Source organism: Chaetodon auriga, chromosome 23 (genome assembly GCF_051107435.1).
Source record: "Chaetodon auriga isolate fChaAug3 chromosome 23, fChaAug3.hap1, whole genome shotgun sequence".
NCBI lineage: Eukaryota > Metazoa > Chordata > Actinopteri > Chaetodontiformes > Chaetodontidae > Chaetodon > Chaetodon auriga.
This window is the reverse complement of record NC_135096.1, coordinates 13,390,073-13,400,241: the sequence shown is the minus strand read 5'-3', so window position 1 is coordinate 13,400,241 and position 10,169 is coordinate 13,390,073.

Below are 10,169 nucleotides of genomic sequence, written 5' to 3'. Positions count from 1 at the left end.
TTAAAACTGCCTTTTCTGCTGCACTATTTGGAAAGGGGATACACTGTCTAGTAAGTGAAATTAATTCTTGTAAAACATGGCATCATTCAGCTCATGGGGACAGCTTCTGTGGGCCTTGTTGGCTTCTTCAGAATGAGGCACCTTAACAAAATCTAGTGATTTGTCACTTGTCACTCTCCACAAGAAGGTGCACTATTAGCAAAGAGTGGTTGGCTAAATCCTCCATTAAGGCAAACTTGACCATTGTCATGACTCCGAACATTCAGTAGGTGTGCCTTTTTATATTTTTTTTACCCATATTAAAATCAGTCATTCATATAGTTTATGCACAAAACCATGAATACCAACAGTTTCTAAATGAGGCTCCAGGTTTCCACTACCTTTGGACACAGTCCAGCCCTGCACTTTCCTGTTGTTGCAGCTCCTCAGCCACACCCCACACCTGCTCATCTGCACACCTGGCCTCAATTAGACTCATCAGGAAGGTATTTAAGCAGCGCTGGCACTCTTTCCTATTGCCAGATTGTTTACGCGTCATGCCAGACTCTTATTAGCTATATGCTTACTCTGATTTTGATGGCAGCATGTTTCAAACAAGTTAGCACAGGGGCAACAAAAGACTGGGAAAGTTGTGGAATGCTCAAAGACACCTGTTTGGAACATTCCACAGGTGAACAGGCCAACTAGTAACAGGAGATAGTATCATGATTGTGTATGAAGGAGGCATCCTCGAAAGGTTCAGTCGCTCGCAAGCAAGCATGGAGCAAGGCTCAAATGAACTCTCACCACAGGCCCAAGGGATGGGGAGGAGTGGCTTTTACAGCCAGAGGATGTTAGAATTCCCTGCCATATACTGTGGAGCATAATGGGGCTAAACCTGGTGCCAATCAGACTCTGAGGTGGACTGACCTTTAAGGAAGAGCCAGCTCACCAAATGGCTGTCGAACATTATCAACCCATTGCATCACAGACTGACGACATCCTATATTTTTCTTATTTTGAACCAACGCCATGAAAAGACCAAATCCAACAATGTCTTAGTCTTTATGCCAATACTTTTTGACTTGTTTTTAAGTTAGGGGGACTGTTTTCAGAGGTAGATTAATCAACATTGGGTGCTGTTTGAGTATTTGGGGGACTAGGATGCTGTATGTGAATATGTGACACTTGAAGAGTGTGGCTCACTGATGTGTTTTCAACAGTTGAACACATTAATTACATTTATTATTTATAATAATAGTAATAGTTTTTACTCTACACCCTAACACCTGTAACCACTTTCTGAAAAGAACACTCACTTTCTGTACATCAGGTGAAGCTGCTAAAACATTAAAATACAGAATATCACAGAGAACATGTGACTTATTTAAATATCCAGTGTTTGTAAAAAGGCATGTCCAGCCGGCATCAGATGAACTTAAGAAACTCATGAGCCTCTTTCACCTCATTAGGTACATGTGATTGTGGATTTGCGTGTTGGTCTCATCTGTGAAGAAACAAGTGGAAGCCACTTTTGTCATGGAACTCAACATTTTCCATGACTATGAGCACTTTTAATAATCTCAAGGTCTACTAAGTCATACGGGAAGTGAGCAAATAAGAACTCAATGAGCCTCAACTTAACACCATTACAGAACATTTACAGGCAAGGACACTTAAACAGAGATGAAGACAGCAATGTTACAGATTTGAAATGGGGTACACTGGTATAAACCTGTGGTCCAGGTCTTTGTAGAAACACCCTTTACTGCAACAAATTATTAAAATCACTGTGAATATGGAGATCCTTGCCAGGCTCCCCAGGCACTGTCCTCAGTCTGCCTGTTATTATTTAGGAGCTTAGAAAAGTTCATACGGAGTTGCTGAAGTTTACAACTTGTATTTATTTCATTTACTCTGCAGAATAAGTGTAAGAGTGAGCAGAGGAATTCCCAGGAGCAGTCTGCTCCTCAATATCATCTGACGGTTGGGTTGTTTTTTAATGTCACCTGATACTAGTTGCTGTTGCAAATTGAGAATTTCAAAGGTTACAGTGCCCATGTAACATAAACTCTATGGACATTAGATAAAATGAGATTTATTATTGCTATATTATTATCAGATTGCTGCCTCATATTGGATTTTAATAGAAAATAGGACGTCACTCTGAAAACCTACAATCATGAGTAGCCTAAAATACTTTCATTGACCTGGTTTGTAGAGTTTGAGTATCTAAATGCCATTTTCTTCTGTGGGGGGAAAATCTGAATATAGAACTATCAGAAAGTCAAACCTGTTACTGCTCACAATCTTGCGTGGTGATTCACAACACTTGAAATATAACTGCCAGGTTTTTGTTTGTTACTCTTTATACCAGCTCATGTAACACAGGATTGCGTCAACCCACGGTACTCCCACACCTTCAAAGCTGTTACATTTGCTCTACTAAACATTCGCTTGTAGCTGGTAAAATCCAGTGCTGCAGGGGAAATATGCTTGATGGTTCTGTGACGTTTGTAATAAATGGAAAAAACACCAAAAATGACCTCCTTCATTACTCCAGTCATAACTATTACGGCAACGAGAGGTCACAGTCTAACAGGATGTAAATGTGGGTTGGAACTTACTTGAACAGACAACCTCAAACGGACAGTTTTTCTGTTTTTCGGGTTTCTCCCCTCTCTATGATGGCCGGCTTTTTGCCCCGCCCTCCAGAGTGACCATTTGGAACAGCAACACTTTCCAGAGAACAAACTGTGTCAAGTTTGTTTCGAGCATGACCATCAGAATCTCAATATTTCCAGGGTACTTGATGGATAAAAAAAAGCAAGATTGCAAATGTAATGCTTACTGTAAATAAAAATATATGTCTCAGACACTTTGGCTAACCATTCCTTAATTGTAACTTTTTTTTTCTTCAACCGACTGCTTGCACGATGCTGCTGCACCCTCTGAAGTGAAATACGAGTGTGCAAGACTGTCATTCTTTGTGAGTCAGAATCTTATCTAATGAGTGTATTTTTAGATGAGGTCCAAGAGTCATCGCAGAGATTTGACATTGGTCCGTCAGAGCAGAGCAGCCTCTCTCTCGCGCGCACCGAGCAGAACGCAGATGCCCTTTCTCTCACTTATTTCTCCTCCCCTGTGGATGTGACCTGAAAAGGTTATGCCACTATTCCGTAAAAGTCAAGCCGCTGCTCAGCGTTGTAGTTTTCTTTTAAAAAAATGACATTTGGCTTGACATGATTTTTTTTTTTTTTTACTCTTACTGTTTATATACCAGCATTTTAACACTCTCTCCCTCTCTCTCTCTCTCTCTCTCTCCCTCTCTCTCTCTGTGGGTGAACGTGGGCTGGTGTGTGTGCATGCATGTGTGCGTGTCTGTGTGTCGGTGGGGTTGATGAGATTGTAAAGCAGGCTTTTTCCACCACTCCACCTGAAAACCTTGTTATTGTCAGAACAGCTTGTGACATATTTATGTCTGCAGAGGGAAATTTGCTCTCTAATTAACTGTCACATCATTGTCTTTAAGCTTAATAATAAAAACATCAACAGTGTAGAGCGTAATAAGGAATGTATGGCTTTATAAGAGCTCAATAGAGGCCACAAAAGGATGGATAATTGATTACACTATCGTCCATTAATTACAGGTAAAAATACTGCAACGGCTGCATTTGTACAAAGCACAGTGGAATAGTTTATGTTAAAGACATTTTATATATTTTCAAGGGCTGTAGCCAGGAGTTAAGGACTATAGATCTGAGTAACCAAGGAAAACTACAATTTATTACTGCTTTTTTTGGTATGGCCAAAGCTTTTAAGATAAAATACAATTTGTAATAATGGTAGGTTTTGTTTAAATGGACCGATGCTTACATTTTCTAAGCCATCTCATGGTCAGGTGAATAGTTATTGTTCTTTTTCAGAAGCAAAGGTGGAAGTAGCACCACATTGTTATAGTCCAGAAAAAAAAAAAAAAAAATCTGTTCAGATTTAATGCAAAGCAAAGTTTAGAGGATGTGTGACCATATAAATTCGATGTCAAGGCACAATTGCAACAGACAGACACAAGAAAGTCACATCAAACACACTACTGTGCACGTACAGGTAGTGTGTAACCTCGCTAAATGTTAGCCGTAGCTAATGTTTCTATGCAAAAAAAAAAAAAAAGTTGGGTTAACCCTAACTCAGTTGGGGAAGGCTGAATCAAAATTTGTGTTGGCACAGCTGCTGATTGGGCTCATAAAGGTTACAAAAAGCTAAAAAAAAAAAAAAACACTGTACACTGGGAAAGGCAGATTGGTGTTTCCTGAGAACTGGGGCGAGATGACCTCCACAAAAAATGTGTGGTTGCATTTTTGACTGGAGAAATCTCATCTCCAAGCAACAGTCAGCATTGGTTTTGTGTTGACCATGACAACCATCTTTGTTTTGCCAAGACTCCCAACACCTTGAGAGAAACACATTTTTTCACAGGTCATGTTTGTCATTTTAGAAGCTACTAGCAAAGACACTGTCCCGATGATTGGGGTGATGGGAGTTGTCATTTTAGAAAAGGAATTCAGCCCTCATTCACTTTATTCTTCACACCTGGGCTTTTCCCAACACGTCCTCATACCTAAACGATTGAAGAGGTTGATTGCTAATGACTCCCAAAAAGACACACAACTATATCACTGTTGGAGAGTACCAGCAACAAGCGATTACTGGATCTTCATCCTCACATTAGCATTTGTTATTTTACCCATCCATCCACCCCACCTTTCTCCAAATGCAGACTTTCTTTGCCCTTTAAACTATGTCATCCAGAGGTTGCCACCTAACAAACATCAAATCATAGTAACCTACTTGCAAAGCTGACCTATACCATGTTTTTCTGGTGAGAATGGGCTTTTCCTGCTGTCACATATCAAAATATCTGCTTAGAAAAAGGCCTGTTTGGTGGCAGCAGATGTTTCAGGGGCAGATCTTAACTGGATAGGTACCACGTAAGGGATGAAGTATACATGCTTTGTGTGTGTTTGGGTCAGTTTACCCGTTCAGTCTTAACTTACATCGCCATTCATAAGTTTGGAATTTCCTGGCATTGCCGAGAGGGCTACTCTGTATTTTCGAATGATCTTTCGTGCTTTAATGTAGTAGGAAGTCCTCTGATGATGATGTCATGAAGATCATGTTTTGCACACGGAGAACAAAATGATGTACAATGATTCAACCAGGGCAGAACAAGGGAAAGATACCTCTGAGTAACAGTATATAAGAATAGGCCAATAAGAAGATGCCAGCCATCGGTAAAAGAAAATGAAATCTGGACTGACCAATCCCAGTTTCAACCTATTCAAACTAACCACTGAGTAGACTGTTCCACTTGCTTTTCTGGACTGTAAAACAAAGTGAAAATTGAAGGTGTTTTGAGGAAAAATGGTTACAGTAGTATTCTCCCCTGACATGCAGCACTGTTGGGACATCAGCTAAATTAAAATTTTAATCATTAAATCTTACGGGGGCCAAAACTATTTCAAATTGCTGATTCCAAACCTCTGAACGGTCGTGTAGGTCTTTTAATGTTTTAATTAATTTGCTTTACTACTTGTGTTATTTGTTCCATGAACATTTTAAGCCAGAAAATTAAGGAACTTTGATCATTATTGGTACAGAAATGTCTGATTATACAAAAGTCTCCCCACAATGGTTGATGCCAAGAAAATCAAATTGCATTTGATTTGCATGCAGTTTTTGTCGCAGCTTTACGGATGTTGTCTCAACAATTATTTTGAATGAGGAGCTTTTTGAACACAGCTGCAGGCCATGGTATCAACATCTATTCAGCCACCCACAGTTAGCTGACAATGGTTGGTACTTCATCCTTCAAGGAGAGCCAGACAATAGCCATTAGAAATCAGAGAATGGAAAGGAGAGAGGCTGCTTTTGCTTGTTATGATGTCTTTTTTTTTAATATTGCCATGAGTAACATGCACACAATTGTCTGTGTGCAGGTTAGTTGCTCCTCTGAGTGTGTTTCTGTGGAGACATGTGGTGCAGAGTATGTGTAAGCATGCTGAATTTCATCCGATGTGTAGCTGTGTCCTATGAGACAGCGGGCAGCTCTCCAGAGCTTGGAGGCAGGAGACGTGCAGTACCACCTGCTGTCATGTGGTGGAGCAGTTGCTCTGCAGCTGCTGTGTCTGCTGCTCATGGATCTGCTTGTTATTCAGCTCTCTAACACAATCCAAAGAACCTTGCTCTGAAATAGATGTGCTTTCGTCCCCTCAACCGCTGTAATACAATCACTTACCTAAGAGATGTTACCGATATCCATCTATGCAGTGGATAGGGGGCTGAATTTGCAGCCAACATAAAGCATAGTCGCTATTGCTGTAGTAATCCTCCACATCTCTAGCTGGACTCCTGTATGCTGCCACAGCACACTTTGTCAAGGTGGATGGATTTGCAGACAACAACATGGATAATGTGAATGTAAAAGGGCGGTTATGTCACAGCTGGCGGAGGGAAGGTTGGGGGTTAGCAGAGGGTAAAGGCTGCTGCTGCATCGTGCTTATGATCCTGTAAAATAGGTCATCTGTGTGTTTTTTTTTGTTTTGTTTTCTGGCTCTTTATTCAGCCTTTAACTCCATGCTGATTTGGAAAGTTATCACCCAAGTATTATAGAGCAACTCGATCCATTATTCATGACTCAGCAAAAGTAATAACACTTCCTCGCAGGGCACAGCAACCGATTCCTCTTTTAAGGGGGTTTATACTCCCACAGGTCTCCATTATGAGTTATGAACCATAATGCACTGTTAAAGTGGGAAGCGCTGCATGCCATGATAAAGTGTGAATTCCAGTCGTTTGCTGCTGGTGTGGACGGGTGAGCGTTCTGGTTAGCAATCAGTTCTGGCGCACAACTTAACACTGCCAGAGTGCTTATTTGTTGTACACTGTAGTGTGAAACAAGCTTTTACACCTTCAGGAGTGATGCCCTTCTCTATTTCAAAATGTCTCCCTCGAATTTTATCGGAGCCAGATGAAATCTCAGAACAATAAGATTCACCTCGACCTTTCCTAAACACGGACTTTTTTCGCTCTTTATACTACATCACCTTGCTTCTAGTGTCTAAAATTGCCACAGATGGGTTTACATCGGAGTTGAAAGCCTGATACGTCTCATACAGACGCTCAAGGGCACCTTGTGCATCTGTGTGAGACGTCAAAGGGTGTGACAAAGCATTGGTATTTGATACCCTGGGAATAAGAATAGTCTGGAAATGTTTGACCCATGTTTCCAATCAGATTTGTCAACCAATTTGTCAGAGTTATATTATTACTACAGCTACCCTGATGATGTCAGAGCGATGTAATCTCAGCTGGGCGTTAATGAACATTTGGTATATTTTATTGATAAAAGAATCAACCCTGCCTGAAGTTGTCGTGCACATGACCTTGGGCTCAGGAAATGGGATTCATGGAGGATGAATACATGAATCCTGAGTGCCAGTGGGGGGAGAACCCAAGCAGTCTGGGCACCAACCTGCAACTGACCCTTTTAAGAGTCAATATTCCATTATATGGACTAGCACAAGTAGGAAAGGACAAAGAAATGGACTTTTCAATGCAGAGCTAAATGTGCATCAGTTGGTACAGATGTTTCAAAAAGTAAAAGTTTTGTTTCAGTGTGTTGATTTTGGATGCAGCGACAACGACCACCCTGAACGAACAAAGGTTTTCTTATGGGAGGAAATGGAACATCGTTTTGTTGTAGTTGACACAAACTTATTTTTCAGCGACATTGTTGAGAGTTTCGGAAACAATTCCATTAGTTTAAACATCTGTCTAAAGGTTACTTGACATGTCTTTGATAAATCAGTTAGTTCTACTCTCCAGTCATTGTGGCTTGTACAGTGTGTTTAGACTCTTTGATAGACGAGACAGATGATGTAGAACTTGTTACGTGATTACACCATGACTTAAACCTGGGATAACACTATGAGTCTATGCCTCATGCATGACTAAGGATGATCTTTTGTTATTCATAAAGGTGTTTCAGTGTCCTTCAGCAACTGAAAAGGCTAAGCTTTTGAATATGAAATCATTACACTGGTAATAAGCTTCATTAATTCTTTAGGAAAGAAATGGGAACATAAAAGAATTACAGCAAGACAGATCTAGAGGTGGGAGTGGTGAAGTTCCGCACTTCTGACACTGGACATCTGACACTCCCCCCCGACTCGCTTCCACCACGCAGAGATCAACTGACTCCTGGGCCGCACCGAGCATGCTGAGGACATCCAGCTAACTTGAAAGGAAGAGACTCTGCTCCGGTCTGCTCAATACCTTCATTTCTGACTTAGAAAAGTCGGGATTGTGACAAATTCTGCCGAAGCTGCCACTACATCTCCTGTACACCCCGAGTGTGTGCGTTGTGAGGAAGCCGACTCACGCAACAGTGACACAATACTCGTCTGTGATTTTCGATTGGTGCAATAGATCAATACATTAGAACAAGAATTAGGATTTCCCATCAATATAATTACGATATCTAATACTACAGCATTTAGTCAATTAATAGTCAAATTCATTTCTTTATTTATTTGTATGTGTGCTAGTTATTGTGTTGTTTATAGTCAGCAGTTATTGTGCTCAGTAAGTAGTTATTGTGTGTGTAGTTAGTAGAAAAACTGTCAAGCTTTCATTTATAAATCCTGGTTGTGTTTCTGGATGAGAATGACTTTCCCCAACATTAAGCAACAGCTATCAGTGCCTAAACATAACCATAAAAGTAATGAAATATATTGCCAGTAAACATGCGTTCAGTGGAAACCTTTTTGTGATTTGCCAGGTATATTAATTAAAAATAAATAAATCTATTTGCTGTTCACTTAATTGAATATAAAATCATTTCAAGGAGACAGGATTTGGGAGTTTGTGTGTCTGAAGCATTATGGTAACCCTACACGAGTCAAGGACTCTGAAGCAACCTTCAGACTGAACACAAAATTAATTAATTTGCTATCAATTTTTCCCCTTTCTCAGGGTGGTGCGCAGAGATGAATTTCATGCTAGTTCAGTTCTGCTATTTAATATACATAATGACCATCTCTGATAGCCGAAAGTGAGTGCAAATCTGCTAATATAACTTAGTGAAATAAAGTTATTTAATATCCTTTCAGGTTATATATGCAGCATTGTGCAAAACTTGTGTTATGAACTGGAGGTGAAAAGTCAGGAAAGGTGCTATTGGTTGCATTATTATGACCGTTCTTTTATCTTTTCAGTCTGCCAACTTTGTCCGTTAATCTGAACTAATACATGGGAACCGATATGTTGCCCATAGACTTTTTGTGAATTCTGGGTACTAGAGTTTAATGTGACTTTAAATTCAGATGGAGGGCTGTGAAAACTGCAATGGATGAGATGAGATTGAACACTCACTATGGCCCTCTGCGTAGAAGAGCATGCAGCGACGTTCATCGCGCTGATGGAGCTCAGCACTGCCACCCATCAGTGCGGCACGGTACTTTCTGCCTCACTCGGAGCATTTTCACTGCGCATTTATGGCCAATATAAAGAGAGACAGCAATGGGCATGCGCCAACTGCCTGCGTCAGTCAGTGTCTGTGGCACAGCTCCGTCAGAAGTGGGGCACAGCATTTAAAAAAGCCATTTTTGTCAACGTTTTTTGGGCAATTTCTTACATTTCTCACCCTTATGAACAACAACACTTGGTATCCAAGGAAAGCTCCTTGTGGTTTCTTGGTTTGATCGATCTGAGCAATAGGCATTATGAGTGCATGCTATAGTGCTTCCTATGCAGAAAATCACTTCTGGCCCTCCATCTGCGCACCAAAGAGTGATGTGACGTTATCTGCAAACAACCTAGTCTCCATTAATTTGCATTAATTTGCCCCCAAACATCCATGAAGTACTGTACCCACAGCACACTATAGATAGATTCATAATTTCTTTTGCATTGAGCCCCTGAAACCAATTAGTATTTGGCTGTTACTTGGCCCATGTTTTCTCTATTTCAGTCAGTTTGCAGTAGTTTGATGAAACTCAACTTAATTCATGAAAATGCACTTTTGAGCACAATACTTAAGTTTAAAACTGCATTTTGTCACAGTTCTCATCTACCAAACAAAGCCACAAGATTATGTCATGATGCAGACATCATGCTTCAGTCATGTTTCA